Raw genomic sequence first — 25,075 nt, 5'->3', positions numbered from 1 at the left:
TGAATATATTCCTAATACTTAATGCATTCTTATATTGAATATATTCTTAATATACTTTAGAATAATAAACTATCATTTAATTTAAAAGCAACATTAGTGCAATCTTAAATTCAAATTAAAATAACAAGAACAAAGCAGAAACTTTACCTTGTACAATCAACTGAATGATTCCTTTATCTTCGCCATATGAGTTGATAGCAATGCAAGAGAAAAAGCCAGAGTCCTCTCTGACGGTATGTAAGATCTGTGAAGACACAAATAGTACACATTTGACTAGTACATAAAGGCATTTAGGTAAATGATATTGGTAATTGCTATGGGAGTTTTGCTGTTCACATTTCATTCGTTCATGGATAAGAATTGTTTTAAAATCGTTTCATCATTTTATTTGGATGTTTATGAGTATGTCAGGTACAGTCTTTTGAATTATTACAGTATATTCGATTGATTATACTTATTAGTGTACAAATTACTCCAGTAAGACCCTCCACAGACATTGTAAAATGTTGTTTTGCACAAACACTAACAAAAATCAATATCTATAAGCAATATTTAAGAGTGGAGAAAATAAAATGTATAAATATTTTACTAATTCCCATGGCTTTTCATGTTTTTGAGAACACTAAATCATATTTTTCCTATGATTTGCTTACATTTTTCCTCAGAATGGGCAACACAAACACACACTGAAGCATCTATGAATGCTTGTTTCATATCATGTTCGGATAAAGTAAATGTGGCACAAGCATAAACATCCACCTGCATGTTATTTCAACCGTAGAAGCCCAGATTATGTGCTTGATTTCTCATGAAATTGCTAAAGAAAAAAAAAAACACATGAAAAAAGAAAGAAAAAATAAATTCTGCACACTCTTACTAATGACTAGCATGATTTATGAGTAATCTTTTGTGCAACGTTAAACAAAAAAGTTGCACAGATCTGCAGACCGTTACAATAATACTTACTGAAACGATCAAGTACCCATTTAAGTGAGCCTCTTTATGTTACAAGGTAAATTTGTCTTCCAGGGTCATTTTATTTTTATACAAGGTCCCCCTAAAGGACTGGTTGATATATTTATACATTTGCATTTTATGGACTTTAATATAATATTGCCATTTGAAACCATCACCACACTTGACATTAGTGCTTTTTGCTATCTTCTTTTTATGTAACAAGGGCTTTTATTTCATTCAACTGTTTCATGGAGAAAACACAAATGTATGGACAATAGGTTACCCTGACTTTGTTAATAATTTCTGTAGTTCTTCTAATATTCCTTGTAGCCTATAGTGAGTTTGACGTGGGCTATGTTTGGTATTCTGTACTGTACTGTGCTATGTTCAAAATAGCATAATACTACTAAACTGTAAAATTATTTTTCAAAGATTATTGGAAGACATTTTAAAAGAAATTACTAGTTAATTTTATTTAATTTTTTATATACATTTCACATTTAATTTCACGTTACCTGTTACCTTTTTTTTTTCGACTGTACTTGAACCATACCTGCTGGTGAACAGTAAAAGTAATTTCTGTAAGCACGGATACCTGAAACATGTATTGCCTTTGCCATACCATAGTATAAATGAGTTGTAAGTTTCATGTTGACAACAAGGACAAACATAAGTGTGTGAAAATGGTGGATGATTTTTGACAGGAAATGAAACAGCTAGTCCAGGGCAGCCCTGAATATGTGTCTTGGAAATGAGGCGTATGATTGCATTCTCAGTGTAGATGGTGTCTGGCTCACCTGCAGGGTGGATATGATCTCATCTCCCACTTCCTTCACAGTAACCACATAGCGGCTCATGTCTGGGTTGATGATATGAGATTCCTTCTCCCAGCGAACCTTGATGGGCTTTTCACCGTGAGCAGTGCAGCTCATCTCAGTCATGTGACCCTGTTCTGCTCGTGTGGTGTTGGGGTAAGATGTGATCATGGCAGGAACTGAACAGAAGGAGAAACAGAGAAAGACACAGAGTGATGTTATGCATGAAATAATATTTACCGTCAGTGACGACCCAGCCACATGCACAGCACCGAAATACAACCATAATAAAACATTTTCATTTTTTTCATTTAATATATAAATCTAATTCTAATTACTGTAATGTGAACCTTATATACAGTACAATATATTATATACACAGTATTTTTATATTAGATTCACTGAGAAACAAACTAATTTATCAATAAAAGAAGTTGTAGGATTTTGAAAAATTTAAAAGAAAAAAAAGTTACGATGGAAAATGACAATGGAGTATTTGCAAATTCACTATTGCTAGATCTAAATAAGCAAATGTGTGACATTGCCAGCATGCAAAATCCTTTATATAAAATATTTCCTTACTTCCAATGAAGCACAAAATATGCTTTTTGCAACAGGACGTTTTCTATCATGTATTTCTATAATAAAATGATATGATATGTCTTATTATATAATCAGCATCAATCAAACAAGATTGAAAAATGATTGCACAGCTACCAATTAGGTGGCGATATGCATTAGGTCTGTAAATGGCCATTGAACAAAAAAAGAAGGAAGAAGTACAATGGTGCGCTTTTTCTTAGCATCCGTTTCCATAGTGACTCGTCGATTCGTAGCTCTGTTGAGAATGTGTTGTGTGTTAACCGTGAACATACTCTGAGTTGACTGAATTTACTCCCAGACATGTTTTTGGAACCAGCATACCTCAAGTAAGCAAGGTTTGGGTTAAACCTGTCAGATTTTGTTACCTCCCATTAAAACAGTGGGTAGTACAATTCGACAACGAAAAATCTTACCTGTAAAATTATGGTTTATTAACGTCTACACCTACCACAACCCTAAACCTACCCTTACAGTAATGCAAATACAGTAATTAAGTGTTTAGCTTTTGTTGAAAGACAGAGCAAATTGCGGGGCAGTACTGAAATACCGTCTAAGCTGTACAGCTGTTCGCCAATCACAACGCACTGGGATAGCTAACCAATCACAACACATTTTGTTTTTCGGAAGGCGGGCCTTCATCGAACCCGGAACTAATCGAGCCATTTGTGCCAGGCTGGGGAGAAGGGTATTGTAATAATGTAAATTATGTGAAAATTAATGCATTTTTCGAACCACCAAGCATGAGACCATGTTCTAGTACACCCCCAAAACAAAATCAAGACTTTGTAAAAGAGCATAATAGGACCCCTTTAAAGCAAAAAGGGGACATAACAAATGCTAAGAAATTATTAAATGAATGTGCATAGAATATATAATTAATGTTACATAATGTAAAAAAAAATAGAAAAATGCTAAATTTACAAATGCGAAATTTAAATAATGGAAAGCTAATTATCACTATTTAACTGATTTTATTTGCATACATTTATTATCAGCTTATAGCCAACACAACTTTAATCACAGACAGCTGACTTGCATTGTGAGGTTGTTGTGAAACTGAAGTCAATGCACACAGGTTATATTACATGGCCAGCTCATCACAAACAAAACATGTCCATGTATAATAATGGTCACAGCGGAATACAATGCAAACATGTAGATCTGATCACACACTCTTAAAATAAATGCCCAGACATGTGATAACCCTTGTGGACAACTAATTTGGTCTAAAATCATCATTCATTTTGGGTCATATAAGGCCTTGATATAACAACTGATCATTAATTCAAATTCAATTCAAATGCGCTTTTCACAATACACATTGTTTCAAAGCAGCTTTACATTACCACTGGTGTCTTTCTTCAAAAAGTTTTATTTCCAATCAAACTGTTATCGGATCTCCTCATTTGAAGTAACTGTGCTGAAAGCAAACTGAGCTGTTCACTGGTGAGAAGTTCACACTGCAAGCGCAGACATGAAAAGAGGAGCGAGACCATGCTCAAGCCTGTCTCACCCCTGAAAACCTTGTTACCCTGAAGCACTGTGAGGGATCTGTCTCTCTCTCTCTCTCTTTCCTGGCAGGCATGGCTATGATTTAATGATGAGCACACTTCGATTATTCATATAGATGCTTCTGCTTGTTTCGCTCAGCAATACTAACACAGGTGAAGCAGGAATGTGAATAAAACTCTCCAAATCAACATGTTTGGACCCTATGATCGTACAGCATATACTTTGTGATGGTAAGTATGTATCAACCTGTTTGATACCAGAACCTGTTTACGTTAGTTAGAAGTTATATAGAAATGTGAAAACATAGAGCAAGACATGTCCCCCCCCAAAAATGAAGACAACTTGCTTCTTTTTTTGCACGTTTATTAAAAAAACTATTTTTTTTAAATGAAAAGTTGAAAATTAATAAATAAAAAAAAATCGCAATTTATTTAGTACAGTATGTATTGCTTTCACTTTGGCAATGGTTATAATATTCCTTATTCCTTTTGCATCATAATGATTCCCTTGATGTACATTTTTCCAAAATCCAAAAACTTTGTTTATTTGTAAATTTAAGATTTTGTATCAAACCAATCACAATTTGAAATCAGAATGATCTGATTTATAATTATATTTGTATTGATTTTTAAGTATTTTGATTTTGGTTTGTGTCTATTGGGTTCCAATTAAAAATAGCAAATAATCAAATGAGATACTGTACATTTCTTTTGGCAGTAAGTACATTTATTATTATTTTCCAAAAAACATGCATTTAGCGAAGGCCATACCAAACCTTTTTTTTTTTTTTTTTTTTTTTTTTTTGAAAAAAAAAAAAAAAAAAAAAAAAAGTAAATGATGACAGTATTTTCATTTTTGGTTGAACTAGCCCTTTAAATCTTAGGTTTAGATTGGGTATAGTGTTCATATAAAACTAAATTATGACTGTTCACGTCCGCAATCTCTCTGCACTGTGTAAATAATGAGTGACGTATACGCGCGACAGATCGCTTCCGCATATGCATCTACTATCATAGATATGTATAGATTCCCTATTCGACCACTCCAGATACGTTGACGCGTCCGCCATTTTGGAACATATCACGGCCCATAGAAACAGTCACTAATGAGGCATCTACTTATATCAACGTATCTGGATCGGTCGAATAGGGAATCTATATATATGGTAGTAGACGCATGTGCGGAAGCGATTTGTCGCGCTTATACGTCACTCATTATTTACACAGTGCAGAGAGATTGCGGACGTGTTCACTGGCACTGCGATGATCTAAAGATATTTAGAAGTACAGGTCATCACAATGGAAGACGATTTTGATATATCATCAGACAACATGGAATTTTTTGCCCAACCGTATTTATTTGACGTCACGTGCCGGATGTTGTGAATGCGCTCAGGACAGTTAGACATTGCGGTGGATCTGAGGTAAAAAATTATATACTGTTCAGTTTCTTGCACAGACCAATCGTTTTGTGTCTTAAGACCTCAATGTATCGTCACGAGCCGCAGGGTTTAATTTGGTTTTGTCTGTGTATGTCTTTTTTACTCTCAAAGCCATGAACCCATTGACTGCCATTATAAGACTGATAGACTGCAACGGTTTGAGTTAAAAATCTTCGTTTGTGTTCTACTGAAGAAACAAAGTCACCTGCATCTTGGATGCCCTGGGGGTAAGCAGATAAACATCACATTTTCATTTTTGGGTGAACTATCCCTTTAAATATTTACTTGTACCCCTGAGATTTAACGTTAATGTTTTATTCATTAAGACATATTGACATTGGCATGATTTATATACAGAGCTGCATGTATATTGTCCTAATTATTATATTATATTATATTATTATTTCAAATCAAATTATAAAATGAACAACATTACACTTATTTAATTAATTTGCAGCGTTTAATTTGATAATCACCATATGCCATATCACTATTTTATATTTAATTCAATGAATTGTGCAGCCACATTTATTTTAATTTTACATTTGATTTCATTATTAGCTTTTTATCAACTCACAGACCACCTGCAGTTCTCTCACAAACACCCAGTTGGGCATTTTTTGGTTGAATTTGCAGCAAAAAAAAATATTGGGATGTTGAGTGTGATAACTCATACTGCGATATGTGATTTTGTATGGTCCGCCCACATCATTAACTGTTCAAGAACAGACATACAGACAGACAGAGAGGAAAAGAGAAAGGGGTGCACACATCCCCATGCCCGGCCTCTGAGAGTCGTTTAGTGCGGTGTGAAGTGGCGGAAGTTGACATGATGGAAAGTGTCAGAGTCAGGCCTGTGAACGTTTAACTCTCATCTTTTATTCACTCACAAGCTCTGCGCAGCAACACCATACGAGAGAATGTTGATTTATTTTGCATGACAACTATGAATTTTAAGTACGGCATAGTAAAAAAAATGAAAATATCCCTCCGCCTTCTCTAAATGTTATTGCTCTTTAGCAATAACTATAGTAGTGATAGTATTAGTGATAACTATAAAGATAAATAAAATAACGATAATTATATTAGTTTCCATATCAACACACAATAACATTCTGTTTATTATAAGCACGCGCTTCGAATAAATAAATGATCTAGCTCTTTAAAGCAGGATGGATTCTGATTGGTTGTCTGATCATTCATCAGCTAGAAAATAAATTAAGTGATTCCAACTATATTGTTCCTTTGTGCTGTTATCGTTATAGTTGTGGTGTGGACTCTCCTATTCTTTTAAATTAAAAAAGATTTTTAAAACTATATCTTTATTGTTATCATTATCATTTTTGATTTGAAGAGGCCTATAGTTAACTGCTAAATTAAAATGATGTACTGTAGTGTGCAGTGCTTTATAGGAGTGGGCTTAATTTCAGTTTCCATGGTAACAGTGCCTTTTCTGATTGGTGGATTTCTCTTCAAGATTATGGGTAGTGTAGTTTTAGCATTATTGCTAAAAAAAACATTCTCTATGGAGAAAATTAAAATGACTTTTATTTATGGAATCTGATTGTTGCAGCTTTTTTTTTTTTTTTTTTTAACCAGTGCATTTCACATAATGTTTCAGAAGACACTGATATTGAATGCAATGTGGGAAAATAGTCACAATATGGTGAGTCCTCAGTTCTTAGAAATGCTCCTTAGTACACATCCAAAAGAGTGTGTATAGTCTCATTTAAAGTCTTGCAGTCAGCATGAGAGGGGCTTCAGGCAAGAGGGGCTCTAAATGGTATTCCCATAACAGCTTAGTTGATGTATATTTTTAATATCCAGCAATATTACAGGCTCCTGTAATAAAGAGAGCGGGGTGAGCGCTGATGGCAGCTATAACCGCACATCAAACAGAATCTCCCTTTATTCATTTCAGCAGCCATAGAACAGCACCTAACTATTATTAAACAAACCAGGGTAAGCCACAGGGAGCACAGAAGAGAGTTTGATATTCACATATCAAAAATAGATATTTTTTAAAATGGTAAACATTGTGATAAAGCAACAGTTTGGTTGACAGTTTGATAGTTACACAAGGTATTTGTATACAGACTTTAATGCTGATATTTATAGAAATATCCTTTCAATAATTATTTACTGTTATCATTTCATAGCCTACACTTACTAGTTATAACAGAGTTCCCCTCCTATTGACATAATTCACTAGTGTAATGCTGCGAATTACTAGTTTTGGAGGGAGTTATGATGGTAATGTGGGTGATGCATTCCTGTACATCAAACAGTAGAGAATGATGTTAGCATGGGTTGTAGATTTCTATTTTTAGCGTATGCATTAATTGATCAAATGAAAAGTATACACTGACTGCATTAATACATTACAACACGCAAGACACTTTGGATAAAAGAGACTGCTAGTGCAAACAAACGAACAAATAATTACCAAAAATAACTAAAGAAATACATGTGCATTTTAGAAAGAGAATTTAATGCTGATATTTCCTCAAATATCAATTTTTCATTAACCATTTACTGTTTCAAAAAAAAAAAAAAAAAACAGGTACCAGGGTTGAAATTTGAAGCTTGTTCCCTACTGACAAACAAAACGTTACTTTACTACTATTCAGAAATCCATTATTCTCAAAAAATTTACCTAGTTTTGTATGTGGTCTACTAAAACCTGGGCCAAAAATGTTGTTCAGCTACTGTCTTCTTCACATGTTCAGCTTCACATTTAAACAAAGTAATCAAGGCAAGCATGCAAATAATATTTCTCTCTGTCCACACACACACACACACACACACACACACACACACACACACACACAGTTTAGAGATGCACAGGGGTTAAAAAGCATGAAACATGATTGTTTGGTGGAGATTCAGAGACTCATTATAGTGGCTGAGAAGTCAATGACCTTGGAGCCAAAAAAGGGTAAATATTTATATTTTTATGCAGTGTGTAAAACTGTAGAAATGACAAAACTGTAATCACAGAACATTCAAATTCTTTCAGTGCACACAGTAAGTGAGCCTTAAAATATTCTTGGCAATTTGGACCAGCATTTACGGCTGGGTGTGAATTAACTATGATAAATCCATTTGTGTTTTCCACTTTGATGGCCATTTGGAATATGATTAGTGTGTATGGCGTATCATACCACATGAATACAGAGGCTGCAGCAGCAACTCTGGGTGTATATAATCCATTTCAGCCCTCATTTTATTACCAGCACAGGGGCACCCTGGGAAACTAGGCCACCTCGTCACATTGCCATGCCTGAGTGGGCCATCTAGCCCCTTCTCTCTCACAAACACACACACTCATTGCCTTCTCTGCACAGGCCAATGGAATGAGGTGAATTATCTGGATTGGGAGGGGTTGTGCGAGTGTGTGTGTGTGGTTGGTGGAGTGCAGCAGGCTGCCATGCTGAAGCAATTCCCCCTTTTTCTTGCACAATTGGTCACAGTCTGAGCATGTGCTCTATCTGATACTGAAAGCGAGTGAGCGCCACCAGACCCACACAAGAAAAAAGATGATGATAGAAATGAAAACAAGAAAACAAACAAAAAACCCATCTCTATCAAGCCTAATGGCTATTTTTTAAATACACAACAAGATAGATAGACAGACAGACAGACAGACAGACAGACAGATAGATAGATAGATAGATAGATAGATAGATAGATAGATAGATAGATAGATAGATAGATAGAAAATGTGATGAAAAATGAAAAAAAAATGACAAAATTGAAAGCAGAGAAGTGAAAAGCAGAAGAATCTATCATCTACATTTTACTAAAAAAACAAGAAAAAACGTACTGAGAAACTGAGAGAAATATATTTGATTGAAGATTGAAATAATGCAGATTCAACAGCACTAGTCAATGTGAACACAACATGCATCAGGGGAATATCAGAATGTTGTTTTCATTACGACCAGGGATACTGCCTTTGAAATTCTGGGTAATTTAAACTAATTTTTGACCATTGCATCTGTAAAACACTAGTTTTTAAATGGACAGACCACAAATAAAATTAAATACATTCTGGTGCTCCCCAAGGCTTTGTCCTGGGCTGCTCACATGATGCAAAACACAAAAACGTCTCGGTTACGTATGGTAACCCTCGTTCCCTGAAGGAGGGAACGGAGATGTCACGTCCCAATTCCAATTCGTCGGTCACCGACGTGACTCGGAGTGACCGACTTAAAGGGAACAGTTGTATGGACTCTTTTAAGGTGGTCATGCCTCAAATAATTTTCATGTTAACGAAAAATCAGCATAAAAATTATTTCTAATGTCTTCATTTAATTTTTTTCAGTAGTTCATTTTTGCTGATCTAATTGGGTGGTGATGGTGATGTTTAGACAAAAAAAGAAAGTGATGTAATGCAAATACTGGTGGCACTGCTCTGTTGGTTTGGTCTTGTCCTCATGCCAGAGTGGGCATAAATGCTGTGTAGTGGCTTTAATGAAGGGGATTTAAGTCTTTGCCTGCTCAAAAAATAAACCGTTCACCAAGGAGCACAATACCGTACACACAGCATTCAGCAGGGCAGAAGACCCTCAGGCCCAGACACACACTTAGTCACACACACATACACACACTCCTTAGATAGAGGGGCACAGACCATACAAAGAGAACAAAAACATTTAGATACAATACATCTGTGCATTAATAGCCTCAGATTACATTGCAATCACCATACATTATTTCACTCATATGCACGCAACCCTACACCTAAACCTACCCCTCACAGAAAACTTTGTGCATTTTTACAATCTCAAAAAAAAAACTAATTCTGTATTATTTATAAGCTTCTGTACCCATGGTGACCTCAATTTAGGTTCCCACAGTGACACGAGTCCCCATGAGTTGGTGTGTATTCAGGTTTAAGTCCCCACCAGTATAGAAAAACATGTACACACACACACACACACACACAATCAACATGCTCCACTTGACAGGGTCTTACTTTTAACGGTGAGGTACATGCTCTTGCTGATATCGGCTCCCACGTCATTGCTGACCTTGCACAGTTAAAATCCAGCATCTTCCTCCAGGACGTGTTTTATGAGCAGAGAGCCCTTCTCCAGGAGCTGGATACGCGAACCAGAATTCAAGGCGATGGGCTGGAACTGAGGTACGCCAGCACCTTTGACAGAAAAAAGAAACAATGTAAGATCTATTTACACTATATATTTAGAAATGCTGTACATTTATTTTATTTTTTTATGCAGAATATTATAATTAATATTTAATGTTTCATTTAATTAAATGTATTGTAATGAATATTTAATATCTTAAAATGCTACTCTGTAAGGTATTTCTTTCAAAACAAATATACTGCTTCATGAGGCAACATTTCTGTGATATGCTTTACTGTAATCTCGAACATCTGATAATTCAATAACATTACACCCTTTTTTTTCACAATCAATATCAATTCTAGTTATGCTGTGCTTGCATCTGATGATTTCTTTATTGGATTTAAAGATCTCTGAGGGGAATTGTTTTGCATCTGGTGTGTCATGTCTAGATTAGGATTAGATGACACTGTGGGATTCACTAATATGAAATAAACCATAATACTACATGAGCAAACTAATCTGCCAAAGCTGCAGCCTATCTGGGCAACAAAATTAAATAATATTGACTGCCAAGATTTGTGGCAAAAAAAAGTACAGACTTTCAGGATATCCTCCTTATTTTGCAACGTGGAAATAAGATATTTTCTGTGAATGTGCGGGACTTCTGATTTATTAGCCACTATAGGTAAATTACAAGAAAAGTAACAAAGTGCAGTAAATGATAAGACAATTTGTTTGTCTTATCAACGTTTATAATTGCGATAATACATTAAAATAATATAACAAGATATATCAGTTTGCAATATCACATAGTATATTTTGTATAGCTCAAAATAACTGAAAGTGGATGACACCAGAAGCCTTGTACATTTAGAAATGGGAGGACCCGCTCTTATGTTAAAAATAAGGTGGATACTGTATTGAACATTTCTAGATGTTGAAATACTATACCTGTTATGAAGTGTGGGGGTTGTAATATAAAGAATATTATAATGGAAACTCCATTCATTCAGAAAGCAACTGAAATTTATTTTCTGAATGCAGTAATTTGATTTCAGAGAATATGCCATTGTCAATCTAGAAAAAACACTCCTTTACCCACAGTGCCTCTCTCACCTCATAGACTCCTTCTGGCCCTCTTTTCTTTCAAATGGATTTCCATTTGTGAGCTTCCATCTACAATGTGTAGTGAGGGCTTCAAACGCTTCGTCCCCTTCAGGAAGAACCAAGGTCGAGCGAGTCACCTGCTCATGTTCTAATCCAGTAATCCAGCTTCTTTGACCATGGCCTCAATGCAAACACACACCTGTACCCAGACCACCTGTCCAGATAACCCCTAAACCTGACTAAAATTATGTGTCTGAGTTGGTCCTACCTTCGGTTAATTGAAACTGCCAATAGTGTAATGGCAGCCTTAGAACAGCTATACTGTATATCACTCAAATAGCAGCTGTTCTAAATTCATATACAGTGTATAAATAATAACAGCTGGACATAGTTGGTGTTAATAAATTAAATATATTTGTAAGATAAATCCGCCTATCAAAATGCAAAAAGGCATTTTGTAAGATTCACCAGTTTTTGGTGAATTAATTGCAAGAATTTTACATTTTGATTATAGTCTTTTACATTTGTGTCCAGACACTGGTAATATACAACAATAAATAATACAATTACATATTTGCAAATAATAGCATACCTTTTGAGTGGTTCCATACTATAGTGGGGATTGGGTTTCCCTTTGCCGAACAATTCAGGATCACTGATTTCCCATATATGCCATCCTGGTCTCTTGGCTGTACCTCAAAATGTGGCGGAACTGAGGATAAAAATAATATTAATTTTCAAAACATATACAAATATAAAAGCATTGAAAATGTATTTATGTATTTAAATGTAAGTTTAGAGACAGTTTAAAGAACGACAACTGAAAAGTCATTTTTTGCAAAATGTACAAGAAAATAGTTCTAGAGTCAAAACATTATTGGTAAAAATGAAAATAATAACTATATAAGAATAGCATAAATTGATCTCAAACCTTTAACGATGAGCTGTATACTATGCTCAACAGCAGCAGCCTCATTACGGGCTATACAGGTGTAACTGCCGTTATGAATTTCCGACAGGTTTGAAATGCGTAATGAGCTGGTAAAGTCTATGTTGTCGATGGTGACACCCAGGCTGGCATTGATTGGTCGTCCATCTTTGTGCCAGGTTATAGACATTGGCAGGTCACCGGATATGACCACGCAGGGGATGAAGACACGCTGACCAATGGAAGCGCTCTGAGAGTCGGAGTGTTGGATCAGAGGGGGCACTGAGAGAGAGACGGAGTAGTAACAGAGATGCTCTTAGACATGCACCACCAGAAAAGAAAAAAAAATCACAAACAATGCAATTATAATATACTATTTTACATATTATTGCACAGCAAAAGTTTGATTTAGTGTATGGCTTCAACAGTACAGTTATGACCCCAGTCTTTCCTATATCATATACAAAGCAAGCTTGATATAACCACTGATTGAATGTATTTACATATAATGTCATTTTATGAAGAAATACTACACATAAAATAAGCGGTTAGTGTATTCTAAGTGGACGTGACAAACGGCTTAGAACACACTCAATATTGGCTGGTGGACAGAACATATGTGATCACACATGTACGATTATCTGTGATTTGCAATAATAAGGCTCCAGTTGGCCTTCATAACAAGTTATTACAGCTCAGAATCTAGAGATTTCACAGAGGAGGAGGCATAATGTGAACTAATGAGGGAGAAACAAGAGCAAAGAAAGACAAAATAAAGAAGACTATAAAAGGGCTCTTTCATCTCCCGGTAAATTTGGCATAATGCGTTCCCCGGGGACTTCGCAAGCATGGTGCTAGTCAGCCTGTCGTGTTTGAGAATCAATGAGTTAAAATAACATTGAAATAAAGCAGCACTTCAGTGCTTATTTAATCCACAACAAAATGGAGATAATGGACTCCAGGGAAACCCTTCGCACGTTTCAGAATTTTAACCATGAATGGATCTCATCACTCAATCACATCAGGGATTTTTTTTGTCTTTATGACTTTGAACTCACAAAAACAGATGCTTGCTTGGTTATTACACAAAAATGGCATCAAATGTTTGCACTATAACTACTGTCTATTTTAACTTTAACGACATAAATGTCTGGATTATTCTAATTAGTGCTCTAACTGTGCTTTTGTCACACGTTGCTTACGGGAGGAACGAGGAGACATAGAGATTTCACAAAACGAGAGTCTTTAATAATTCAACATGGAGACACAAGGGACACAAGGGAGAGCACAAGGAAGATGTTCAAGACCCGACAAGGAAACATGAGGCAGATTATACATTTATACTAAACTTAACGAGGGACAGACAGGTGCGCAGAATCAACTAATAATGAGACAACGAGAACAGGAACATGACCAAATAAGGGTCCATAATCCTGACAGCTTTGCGGTAAAGTTTGTCATGTTTAATTACCGTAACTATGGGCAATGCCTGTAAGCATTTAAAATGATCATTAAACTATTAAACTAACTTAAAATGGTGAAAAACTTCAAATCGATTATTTAGCATCTCTTTATAAGCTTTAAGGTGAAATTTGCAGTTTTTCTCTCCCAGCAAATCATCCTAGAGCACTATGCAAATTTTTGCCCAATCAAATGCTCTCTAGGATGAATTTGACATTGCATAAACACATTATGCATCCAATGCCTAATTATGGAAATCAGAATTTTATGAAAGCTCTTATTCTCTTGTAATTTTTCAAAGGACATTTTAATTATTTATTTTATCCTTCATTCATAGTTAATTTGTTTTGATTCATAGTTCTGTCATAACAACTCTCGGAGAGTTTAGCATCGTAATATACATGGCAATGTTAATGTGACTGGTTTTGGCGGAATACTTCCGGAGACTTTCTACTGCCAATACATACACTGACATGCTGCTGTGAGCATGCAAGAAATACTGCTGCTGCTGCTGCACATATAACATGCGTGAAATTACCCCATAGCAGATCTATACAGGTGGAGCTGGGGAAGGTGGAAGGTCTCAGAAGTGTGTTGCAACTGCTACAGCAAGCACTTGCAAAGTATTTGAATGCTGAGCAGCAAGCTCATTGGCTGCTGATGTGAAAAGAAACCAATCAGCTGCTACATGTGAATAATGATGTGATTATGTTAGATTGAGTTACTGTAAAACTGGCCTGTGCCATCTAGAGTTTCATGACAGAACTTTATATTCATTTTAGGTAATTATTACAGCATTTTTTTTTTTTGTACATTTTCTTAAGAAAATGGTATACATTTCCATGTAAAATTAGTTTCCATGATGCTACGGAGTAGTAGGTATTGTTGATAAGGTATTCTGAAAGGTTATTAATGCATTAATATATGGTTGCAATTGTGATGTTTTAGTAGTTAGATGGTTGCCTACTGGCCTGAAGGTTGAAGTTGATTAATTTTAATAGCTTTTCATGTAGCACAAATGTTGTGGGACAAGTGTGTAAATTGTGAATCGTAAGTATGAGCAATAGTACTAGTTATAGTAACATAATTGACTATGACCTGATATTAAAATCTAGCATTCCTGTAATGCCATTTAGACAGCAGTACCTTTCACTGTCACATGGACGCTCCTGTGAATTTGTTTCTCTGGATCCACCAAAACATAGCATGTATACTCTCCCTCGTCTGAGTTTTGCACATTGGACAGCTTCAGTGTGCCGTTGTTCTCAAAGGCACGTTGGCGATGGTTAAACGGGAGCAGATTGGAATCCTTATACCACTTAATAGAGTAGTACGGGTAACCAATAATGCGACAGTGAATGTACGTGTCCCTCCCAGCGATGGCAGTGACATTTTTCATTGGTCGAATACTGGCAGGACCTATTGTGAGAAAGAACTATCAGTATACAGAGCCTCTGAAAATCAGCTGAAAGGCTTATGTAGTTTGTGTCAATAATTTAGTTTTCAACTATTAGATATATTCTGAACAAATTCAATGTAAGTAACTAACTAAATAACTGATAATAATTACTCCAAACTTCAAAGCCTTGTGGAGGGTTTAATTTACAGGGACACTCTATCCAAAAATAAAACTTTGCTTATCATTTACTCACCCTCATGCCGTCCCAAATGTATATGACTTTCAAATGAACACAAACTAAGAATTTGAGGGAAAAAACAATCCATTTCAAAAACCACGCAAAACAAACATGATGGTAATCCATACAACCCAGTTGATAAATCAGTGTCTTCTGAAGCAAACAATAGATGTGTGTAAGAAAAATATAATATTTTAAACCCAGTTTATATAAGTAAGTTGTGAATCTTGTGTTAGAAGTGATGGTCCTCTGTGGTTCTGCATCACTTCTTGCTCAAGTTTAACAATACGCTTACATCATGCTTCAAAAATGTGCTCACGTATATGACAATTGGCCGGAAGCACTGGTTTATAGTTTAAAAAGTTTCACATTTTCCTCACACACAGCTCTTAAGAAGAAACAGATTCATCATAGGGTCGCATGGATTACCGTCATGTGGATGGTTTTTGAAGCGTCAACTTTAAGGGGCCTATCCACTTGCATTATACAAACTCAGTGATGGAATATTTAATTATTTGTTTGTTTATTTAATCTCTGTTTGTGTTCATCTGAAGAAAGCCATATGCATCAGGGATGACATGAGGGTGAGTAAGTGATGAGAGAATTTTGATTTGTGGACCTTTAAGGGTAGACAGAGTAGTCAGAGAACTTTATGTAAATGAGCACAACGTATCAACAACCAATGAGAGGGAAGGCAGTATAACTTGACTGTAGACAGTACAAAATCGAGTATGAACACTTACTTCCAACAAACAACTAAATGGTGTGTTCACACCAAGGAAGTCTGTCATACCTGAAAACAGCTTTCCGTTAACATTCCCATTCATCTAATTACCATTCATTCCCATTCTTTTCCAAATTAGGCTGAGGCTATTTGCACTAAGTGCAAATAGAATTTGATGTTATTTACACTAAGTACAAATAATTATAAATCAGTCGGTTGCGTTGGTCACATCAAAACCAAAAATCATCTGTCATTTTGTCTGGCCTAAGCTAACAATGGTGGACCAAGTTAGTATACATAGCCTTTGCAAACAAGACAGACTATTTGTGTTTTAGACACTCCATAAAAATAAACTTAAACTTCAGAGTAGAGTGCACTGCTACTTTTAAATGAACATCAAAGGGGAAATATGCTTTTTGATATACTATAGTTAAAGCATCTATCCGCAGGGGTTAAATGGCCGATATTAACCAGCCAAACCTTGACCCCTTGGTTTGCACTGATAGGAAATAAATGGCTGAATGTCACCATACTGTTGGCCAACAGAGTGCAACAGTCAGATTCCGGAAGTAAAAGCTCTATTAATTTTCTTCTTAGGTAAATAGTTGTTAACTTATGGTATATGTCTTTGCTAAAGCCAACTGTTTACACTATTACAGTTTATTCTTTAAAATAATCATGTTTGACAGCTAAATTTGTGGTGAAAACCGCCCATGATACTGTACAGAAAATTCCACCAATCAGAGAGCCGTGGTGAGCAAAATTGCACCAATAGAGCTTTCAGGGAAAGCCCACTTCCATGAAGTACTGCAAATGACGTAATCGATTTGGTCTCACCATGCTGTCATAATATGTAAATATTTCTATATATATGCTTATTTTACAATCCACTTAAAATAAACAGTATTGTTTTTCTAGATACAATCAAATTTTAAAATAAAATATTTTTTTTTCTCTCCGTTTTTTTTAATTTGTATTATGTTATTTGCAATGCTTTATTCACTTAAAATAAACAGTATTGTTTTTCTAGATACAATCAAATTTTAAAATAAAATATTTTTTTTTCTCTCCGTTTTTTTTAATTTTTTTTTTATTATGTTATTTGCAATGCTTTATCGGATTTTAATTATTTCCCTCATAAAAGCCATTAAGTACACAGTCTTGTACCATTGTACAGTCTTTTTGTCAAGTTTGTCAAAACATTTTCAAATACTTTTTGCTTCAATGCTTTAACAAAGACTTTTTAAAAGTCCCTAAAGGAAAAGGAATGGAAAAATACCTTCGAGACCAAAGTCAATGGGCAGCCACTAATGCAATCTCTAATGCTATCTCAATAGAAACATCCGGGCAAGTGTGTTTTGGAGTTGTTTAAAGCTAAACTCTGTAGGACATTGGCCATCCAGGAGCAGGATTGGACACCCCTGTTCTATACTATGCATTCCTACTTGACTGCAGTCTAACTCTATCAGGAGGCAAATCACAAGAGCTCTACTGCCTTCACTCCCATTGGTTCTCATTTGCATGAAGTTAAACTCTGTTCTTTGTTGCGCCATCAATGGTCACTGCTCACGCTTCTTCCAAGTGCCAAATTTCATTGAGAATAAATCACTTCAAGTTGCTTTGTTGCTGCAAGTTGCAGTCAATGAGAACATACTGTAACTTTTAGGAGGCTGCAGTGCACTGACAACCTAAAACAATACAATTCTCCTTCTAACTAAAATTTCCAAATAGAAACAAGACTATCTCTGAACAAACATGAAATTGTTGTGTGTGCTTGTCATGTGGTGTGGGTGTTTTTGAGGAGCTGATCTGACAAGCACCTCTTACGTTTATTCGAGCCTGGTAGGAGACCGATCCAGCCGAGTTGTTGCAGGTGCAGCGATAGACGCCCCCATCGGTGACCTGTGTGTGAGACACATTCAGATAGCTGAGCACGTGACCTTCTGTGGTGATGATGCGGTCCATGCGGTGGTTGCTGTCTTTGATGACGGGGTCCTCGTCCAAGGTCCAGGTGACGGAGGGGAGGGGGGTTCCTTTCACGTGACACACCAGTGAGATGGGCTCATTCGGGCTCACCACCTTCTCACTGAAGGCAGAGAGAATCTTTGGCGTCCCGTCTAGAGAAGTGGAAGACAGATTTGACTTGTCTTATTTTTGTAAATGTTTACATACAGCACTATGGATTGAGTAGAAATTATAGTAGAAGGTTTGAGTTTTATTGGATTTAGTGATATCCCCATACATGAAAGTTAAGCCAGTTATTTCTATCTTTTGCTGTAGTGTTTCAGTTCGAAATATCAGTTTACATTTCCAAACTTTTTTACCATAATCCAGTGAGATTTCTTCAAGTGTCTTGTTGTCAGACTCCTTGTGCATGCAAAAATATCACTGGATTATTACAATTAATTGGCAAAAAAAAAGTTTGGAAACGTCAACTGATATTTCCTACTGACAAACTACAGGAAAAAATAGAGGTACATTTTTTTTTTTTTTGAGGTGAAAATATTAATAGCCTAAGACATTTGCACAGTACTGTACATTTGAAATGTAAAATGCAAATGTACAGTCAATGAGAAATCTTTCAAGATACATGTAGCTCCTAGGTGAATGAAACCTTATACAAAACACACAGAAAAAAAAAAAGATTAAGAAACTACGGTAACACTTTAGATTACAGCCCGCAATGTATCACGTAATTAAACAGAATTTACAGCGTACATATTTGTAACTATAGAGTACCTCCACAGTACCTACTTGTAGGTATAAGGGAACAATATGCAACGTTTGGGGAATAAGGGGGTAATAACCTGCGAAATTATAAAGCATTTATGCTGTAAGTATTTTATAACTAAAGGGCACCTATTCTGAAATTACGTGGTATTTATGACACACAGATCGAAATTTCCCGCGTAAGCATAACTTACAGCTGTACATACGTGTAGGTAAACAGAAACAATGTGCAATGTCTTGGAAAATTAAAAGTATTTATACTGTTAGTATTTCATAGGTAAGGTGTAACTATTCTAAGATTATTTGGTATGCATCTTTTGCTACTGTGTTAGGCAACAATATTATGATTTAGGAGTTGCCTTATTGTAATAACACAAAATATATGATGCAGTATATTTTTACACTACGTACTGGGTACTTATTGTATTATTACAACATATCTTACATGGCTGATACAAATAGTAAACTGTAGTATACTATAGTAGGCTATAATTTAGTAATTAAAGTTAAAAACCACCATAGTCTTTATAAAATTTTACCACAGTTTACTTAAGGATATATGTTATAGTATTTACTAGTGTTTCTTTATGTGGGATCATGGAGATTATAAAGTATGGGGAAATTATGAAATGAGTTTCTGCTATGATTTGGTTTAGAAATTTCCATAAAATTTACCTGATGAAAGAGCATTGCATATGGTCATCTCAGCAGCGAGTCCGTCAGCAGCATTGTACCGTCGAGGATAGTACATAGTACACGAGGATACTAGATTACCTGTTTCCAGCTGCTCCCAGTATATAACATATAAATATGACATCATAATACACAACACATGTATATCTACTGTATAATTGATGATTTTTGATAGCTGTAGTGTTGTTGGTGCACTTGAGCTTCCGTATGTGGTTCGAGTCAAGTAGAATAAAATGTACTACATTTTTCTTAACTACTATGCAAACATACACCCTTGTTATATGTAGTTATTGTGTAAGTGTAACATCTGCGGGCTGTAATTTAAAGTGATCCCTTGTTACCCTCTTGTTATGTGTAGTTACTGTGTAAGTGTAAAATCCGCGGGCTGTAATTTAAAGTGATCCCTTGTTACCCTCTTGTTATGTGTAGTTACTGTGTAAGTGTAAAATCCGCGGGCTGTAATTTAAAGTGATCCCTTGTTACCCTCTTGTTATGTGTAGTTACTGTGTAAGTGTAAAATCCGCGGGCTGTAATTTAAAGTGATCCCTTGTTACCCTCTTGTTATGTGTAGTTACTGTGTAAGTGTAAAATCCGCGGGCTGTAATTTAAAGTGATCCCTTGTTACCCTCTTGTTATGTGTAGTTACTGTGTAAGTGTAAAATCCGCGGGCTGTAATTTAAAGTGATCCCTTGTTACCCTCTTGTTACGTGTAGTTACTTTGTAAGTGTAACATCTGTGGGCTGTAATTTAAAGTGATCCTGTCACAAATCCGGTCTATAAACTTCCGTTCACTCACCACCAGAGGTCACCCGCTCTCCAAATGGACTCTCACACTACACAGACTGTTACACATCACCCTGGACTACATTTCCCATGCTCCATTGCACTAATCACAAGCTCACCTGAAACCAATCACACACAGCTGCTACCAATAACACACACTACATAAATCAGTCTCACACCACCATTCAACGCCGAGTATTGTTTAGCGCATATCACTCTTCTAGCGATAGCTGCATTACAGAGCCATTCCTAGTTCCCAGTTCTAGTTCTAGTCTTAGTCTAGCCACTTCGTATTGCCTTGTTGTCTGTTTCCTGACCTTCTGCCCGTGTTTCTTGGATTAACCCTTTGTCTTGCTGTTTCGGACTGTGTTTGCACCTCGCCTCGACTATTGCTCGTGCTAATGGATTACCCCTCTTGTCAAGTCCTCTGGATACTGCTCGCCGATCGAAGACCCACGCTCGCCCTAGGAATATTCTTTGTCTTGTCTGTGATCCAACTCACCTTAACCCCTGGGTATACCCTGTACCTTACGAAAATTAAACCTGTTTATACCATAGTTTAAAAAAAAAGAAACATTGTTACTATAGTTAAAGCATGGGTACCACAAAACAGCCACGATTGTGCTAAAAAAACTGTGTTTAAAACCTCTTCAGCCCTGTTGCATATTTTGCATTTTTACAGAATTGGCATACCTGAATTTAAAAGACTGCCCTACCCACGAACATTAGAGTAAATTTATATATAAAAAAAGTCTCTATGTACAGAAAACCCTCTAAATTATAACACAGGGTGTTGTTTTATTGTATTGGTCCCACTTTATATTAAGTGGCCTTAACTACTATGTGCTTAAATCAAAAAATAAGTACAATTTACTTATTGTGTTCATATTGTATTGCAAAACATTTTTGCTTCTATTGAGGTGGGATATGGGCAAGGTTATGGACAGGTTTGGTGGTTTGGGTAGGTTTAAGGGTGGGTTAAGGTGTAAGGGATGGTCAACAGTGTTATTATAAATGTAATTACAGAAATTAATTATAGATGTAATTACATGCAGGTATTTTTTTTAAATATAAGTACAATGTAAAAACATGTATGTACACAATAAGTGCATTGTATTAAATTATTAATTTAAATGTAAGTACATAGTAGTTAAGGCCACTTAATATAAAGTGGGACCATTATATTTGTTCATAATATTATGACAAACACAAATGAAAAAAAAATCCTGACAAGTTACCCCTATGTCATCCAAGATGTTTGTGTCTTTCTTTCTTCAGTCACAAAGAAATTACGTTTTTTGAGGAAAGCATTCCAGGATTTTTCTTCATACAGTGGACTTTTATGGTGGCCAGGAGATTGAAGATTAAAAACTTAGTTTCAGTGAAGCTTCAAAGGGCTCTACACGATCACAGCCGAGGAATAAGGGTCTTATCTAGCAAAACGATCTGTCATTTTCTTAAAAAAATATATATATATAGCTATACACTTTTTAACCACAAATTCTGGGCAAGCATTAGCTTTGCGATGCGCCTGCATGTCTTCATTCCGTGATCTTGGAAAGGTCAAGCGTGACGTAGTACCGACTCAGTCTTAACAAAGCCAACATGCAAAGAACGTCAAATGCCCTTTGCTAAAAAGGTAAAACAACGATGTTGGACGATTTTAAAGTTGGAGGAGAAAATGAGATGGAGTTTTTAACCGAACAACAAAGACAAAAAACTAACCACGCACATAATGAAAGAACCGGCGGCAATCGCGGATTTGGCAACACTGGTCCGCAAACTACGTTTCATATAACTCCTCCCCGAACTTCCCGCTGCCCTGTATCTTGGTCTCTCATTGGCTGTAGGTCATCACCGATGTGTTTTTCAGTCAGAACTAATTTCACACAGCGTGATTGTGAATCGCGTGAATGAGCACCGATTTGCCTCCGATTTCGGGCATTTGTCGGCAATTTCGCAAAACCTGTCGGCAAGTGAAAAATCGGGCTAAAATCGTGCAGTGTGAACTCGGCATAACTTGTCAGGATTTGTTTTTTTCATTTGTGTTCGTCATAATATTATGAACAAATACAATAAAACAACACCATGTGTTAAAATTTAGAGGGTTTTCTGTACATAGAGACTTTTTAAAAATACATTTACTGTAATGTTCGTGGGTAGGGCAGTCTTTTAAATTCAGGTATGCCAATTCTGTAAAAATGCAAAATATGCAACAGCGCTGAAGAGGTTTTAAACAAAGTTTTTGTAGCACAATCATGGCTGTTTTGTGGTACCCATGCTTTAACTATAGTAACAATGTTACTTTTTTTTTTAACTATGGTATAAACATGTTTAATTTTCCTAAGGTACAGGGTATAGCCAGGGATTAAGGTGAGTTGGAGCCCATCAGAGTGGAGCTGACTGTCACCTACTGACTGTTGCATATTCTCTATTTTGTTTTACTATTAAGTTCTTGTTTGTTATTTTCCAGTTATTGTCACTCACGTGAACGAGCACCGATTTGCCTCCGATGTCGGGCATTTGTCGGCAATTTCGCAAAACCTGTCGGCAAGTGAAAAATCGGGCTAAAATCGTGCAGTGTGAACTCGGCATAACTTGTCAGGATTTGTTTTTTTCATTTGTGTTCGTCATAATATTATGAACAAATACAATAAAACAACACCATGTGTTAAAATTTAGAGGGTTTTCTGTACATAGAGACTTTTTAAAAATACATTTACTGTAATGTTCGTGGGTAGGGCCCATGCTTTAACTATAGTAACAATGTTACTTTTTTTTTTAACTATGGTATAAACATGTTTAATTTTCCTAAGGTACAGGGTATAGCCAGGGATTAAGGTGAGTTGGAGCCCATCAGAGTGGAGCTGACTGTCACCTACTGACTGTTGCATATTCTCTATTTTGTTTTACTATTAAGTTCTTGTTTGTTATTTTCCAGTTACCCATGTAAGTTTTGTAGTCCTTTGTTATTTTATTATTTATTGCTTGTTTACCATATCACAGTGTTGGCAACTCTTACAGATTTGCCTTGAAACATTGCTGTTACACGGAGTCCTCACAGAAGCCCTTATTTTTTATATTTGGTTAAATATAAGCTTTGTGCAACACTTCTTTACATCATGCAAACTTGACATGTATTAACAGTTTTTTTGCAATGTATTTTTCTCTAATTGTGATCACAGGTGAAAACTGCATCAGAGTTACTCTGCAGGGACAACTTTGCAAGAAATCTCCAGAAATTCGTTGACTTCTGCCCACTGCTGAAAAGAAAAATTGACAATATGCCTATTAAAAATAAATGTAGAACATGATTTTTTTTGTGTGTGTGTGTATTTTTACTGTTTTGATTTTTATTTTGTATAAGTGGTTGAAAATTAGTTTTTTCTGCATTCTGTTCTTGGAAAAGGAAATATTTTGTTAAATAAAAAAAAATATTTCTTTGTTAACTTAAGGTCTTTAGACCTTGCATTTAACTATGTAATACAGTTCATTGTTAATAACTTTGAAACAAATCTAATAACTTTGAAACAAATCTATTGTAGCATAACTAAAATTGTTTAATGTTACACTTACACAGTAACTAGACGTAACAAGAGGGTAACAAGGGATCACGTTAAATTACAGCCCGCAGATGTTACACTTACACAATGACTACATATAACAAGAGGGTAACAAGGGATCACTTTAAATTACAGCCCGTGGATGTTACACTTACACTGCAACTACACGTAACAAGAAGGTAACAAGGGATCACTTTAAATTACAGCCCGCAGATGTTACACTTACAAAGTAACTACACGTAACAAGAGGGTAAGGGGTCACATTAAATTACACCCCGCAGATGTTACACTTACACAGCAACTACATGTAACAAGAGGGTAACAAGGGATCACTTTAAATTACAGCCTGCAGATGTTACACTTACACAATTTTTTGTTGCAGCAGCTAGAATTCTTACTAGAACCAGGAAGTATGACCATATTAGCCCGGTGCTGTCAACACTGGCTCCCTATTAAACATCGTATAGATTTTAAAATCTTGATTGTTACTTATAAAGCCCTGAATGGTTCAACACCTCAGTATTTGAACAAGCTCTTATTGCATTATAGTCCTCCACGTCCACTGCGTTCTCAAAACTCTGGCAATTTGATAATACCTAACTGCGGGCGGCAGATCCTTCTCCTTTTTAGTGCCCAAACTCTGGAATAATCTACCTAACACTGTTCGGGAGGCAGACACACTCTGTCAGTTTAAATCTAGATTAAAGACCCATCTCTTTAACCTGGCTTACACATAACACACTAACACATTTCTAATATTCAAATCCGTTAAAGGATTTTTAGGCTATATTAATTAGGACAACCGAAACCGGGAACACTTCCCATAACACCCGATGTACTTGCTACATCATTAGAAGAATGGCATCTACGCTAATATTAGTCTGTTACTTTCTTATTCCGAGGTCACCGTAGCCACCAGATCCAGTCTGTATCCAGATCAGATGGTCACTGCAGTCACCCGGATCCAGTATGTATCCAGCCCAGATGGTGGATCAGCACCTAGAGAGGACCTCTACAGCCCTGAA

At 36.0% G+C, this 25,075-nt stretch overlaps 1 pseudogene; it reads right to left on the bottom strand.

Annotated features, from left to right (window-relative positions):
- The window catches only part of LOC107677084 (Down syndrome cell adhesion molecule homolog), a 124,870-nt pseudogene that overhangs the window by 21,423 nt on the left and 78,372 nt on the right, over window positions 1-25,075 (bottom strand).

This window comes from Sinocyclocheilus anshuiensis, unplaced genomic scaffold, assembly GCF_001515605.1.
Source record: "Sinocyclocheilus anshuiensis isolate Anshui unplaced genomic scaffold, SAMN03320099.WGS_v1.1 scaffold24, whole genome shotgun sequence".
Classification (NCBI taxonomy): domain Eukaryota; kingdom Metazoa; phylum Chordata; class Actinopteri; order Cypriniformes; family Cyprinidae; genus Sinocyclocheilus; species Sinocyclocheilus anshuiensis.
The sequence above is the reverse complement of the archived record's forward strand: the minus strand, read 5'-3'. Positions and strand labels throughout refer to the sequence as shown.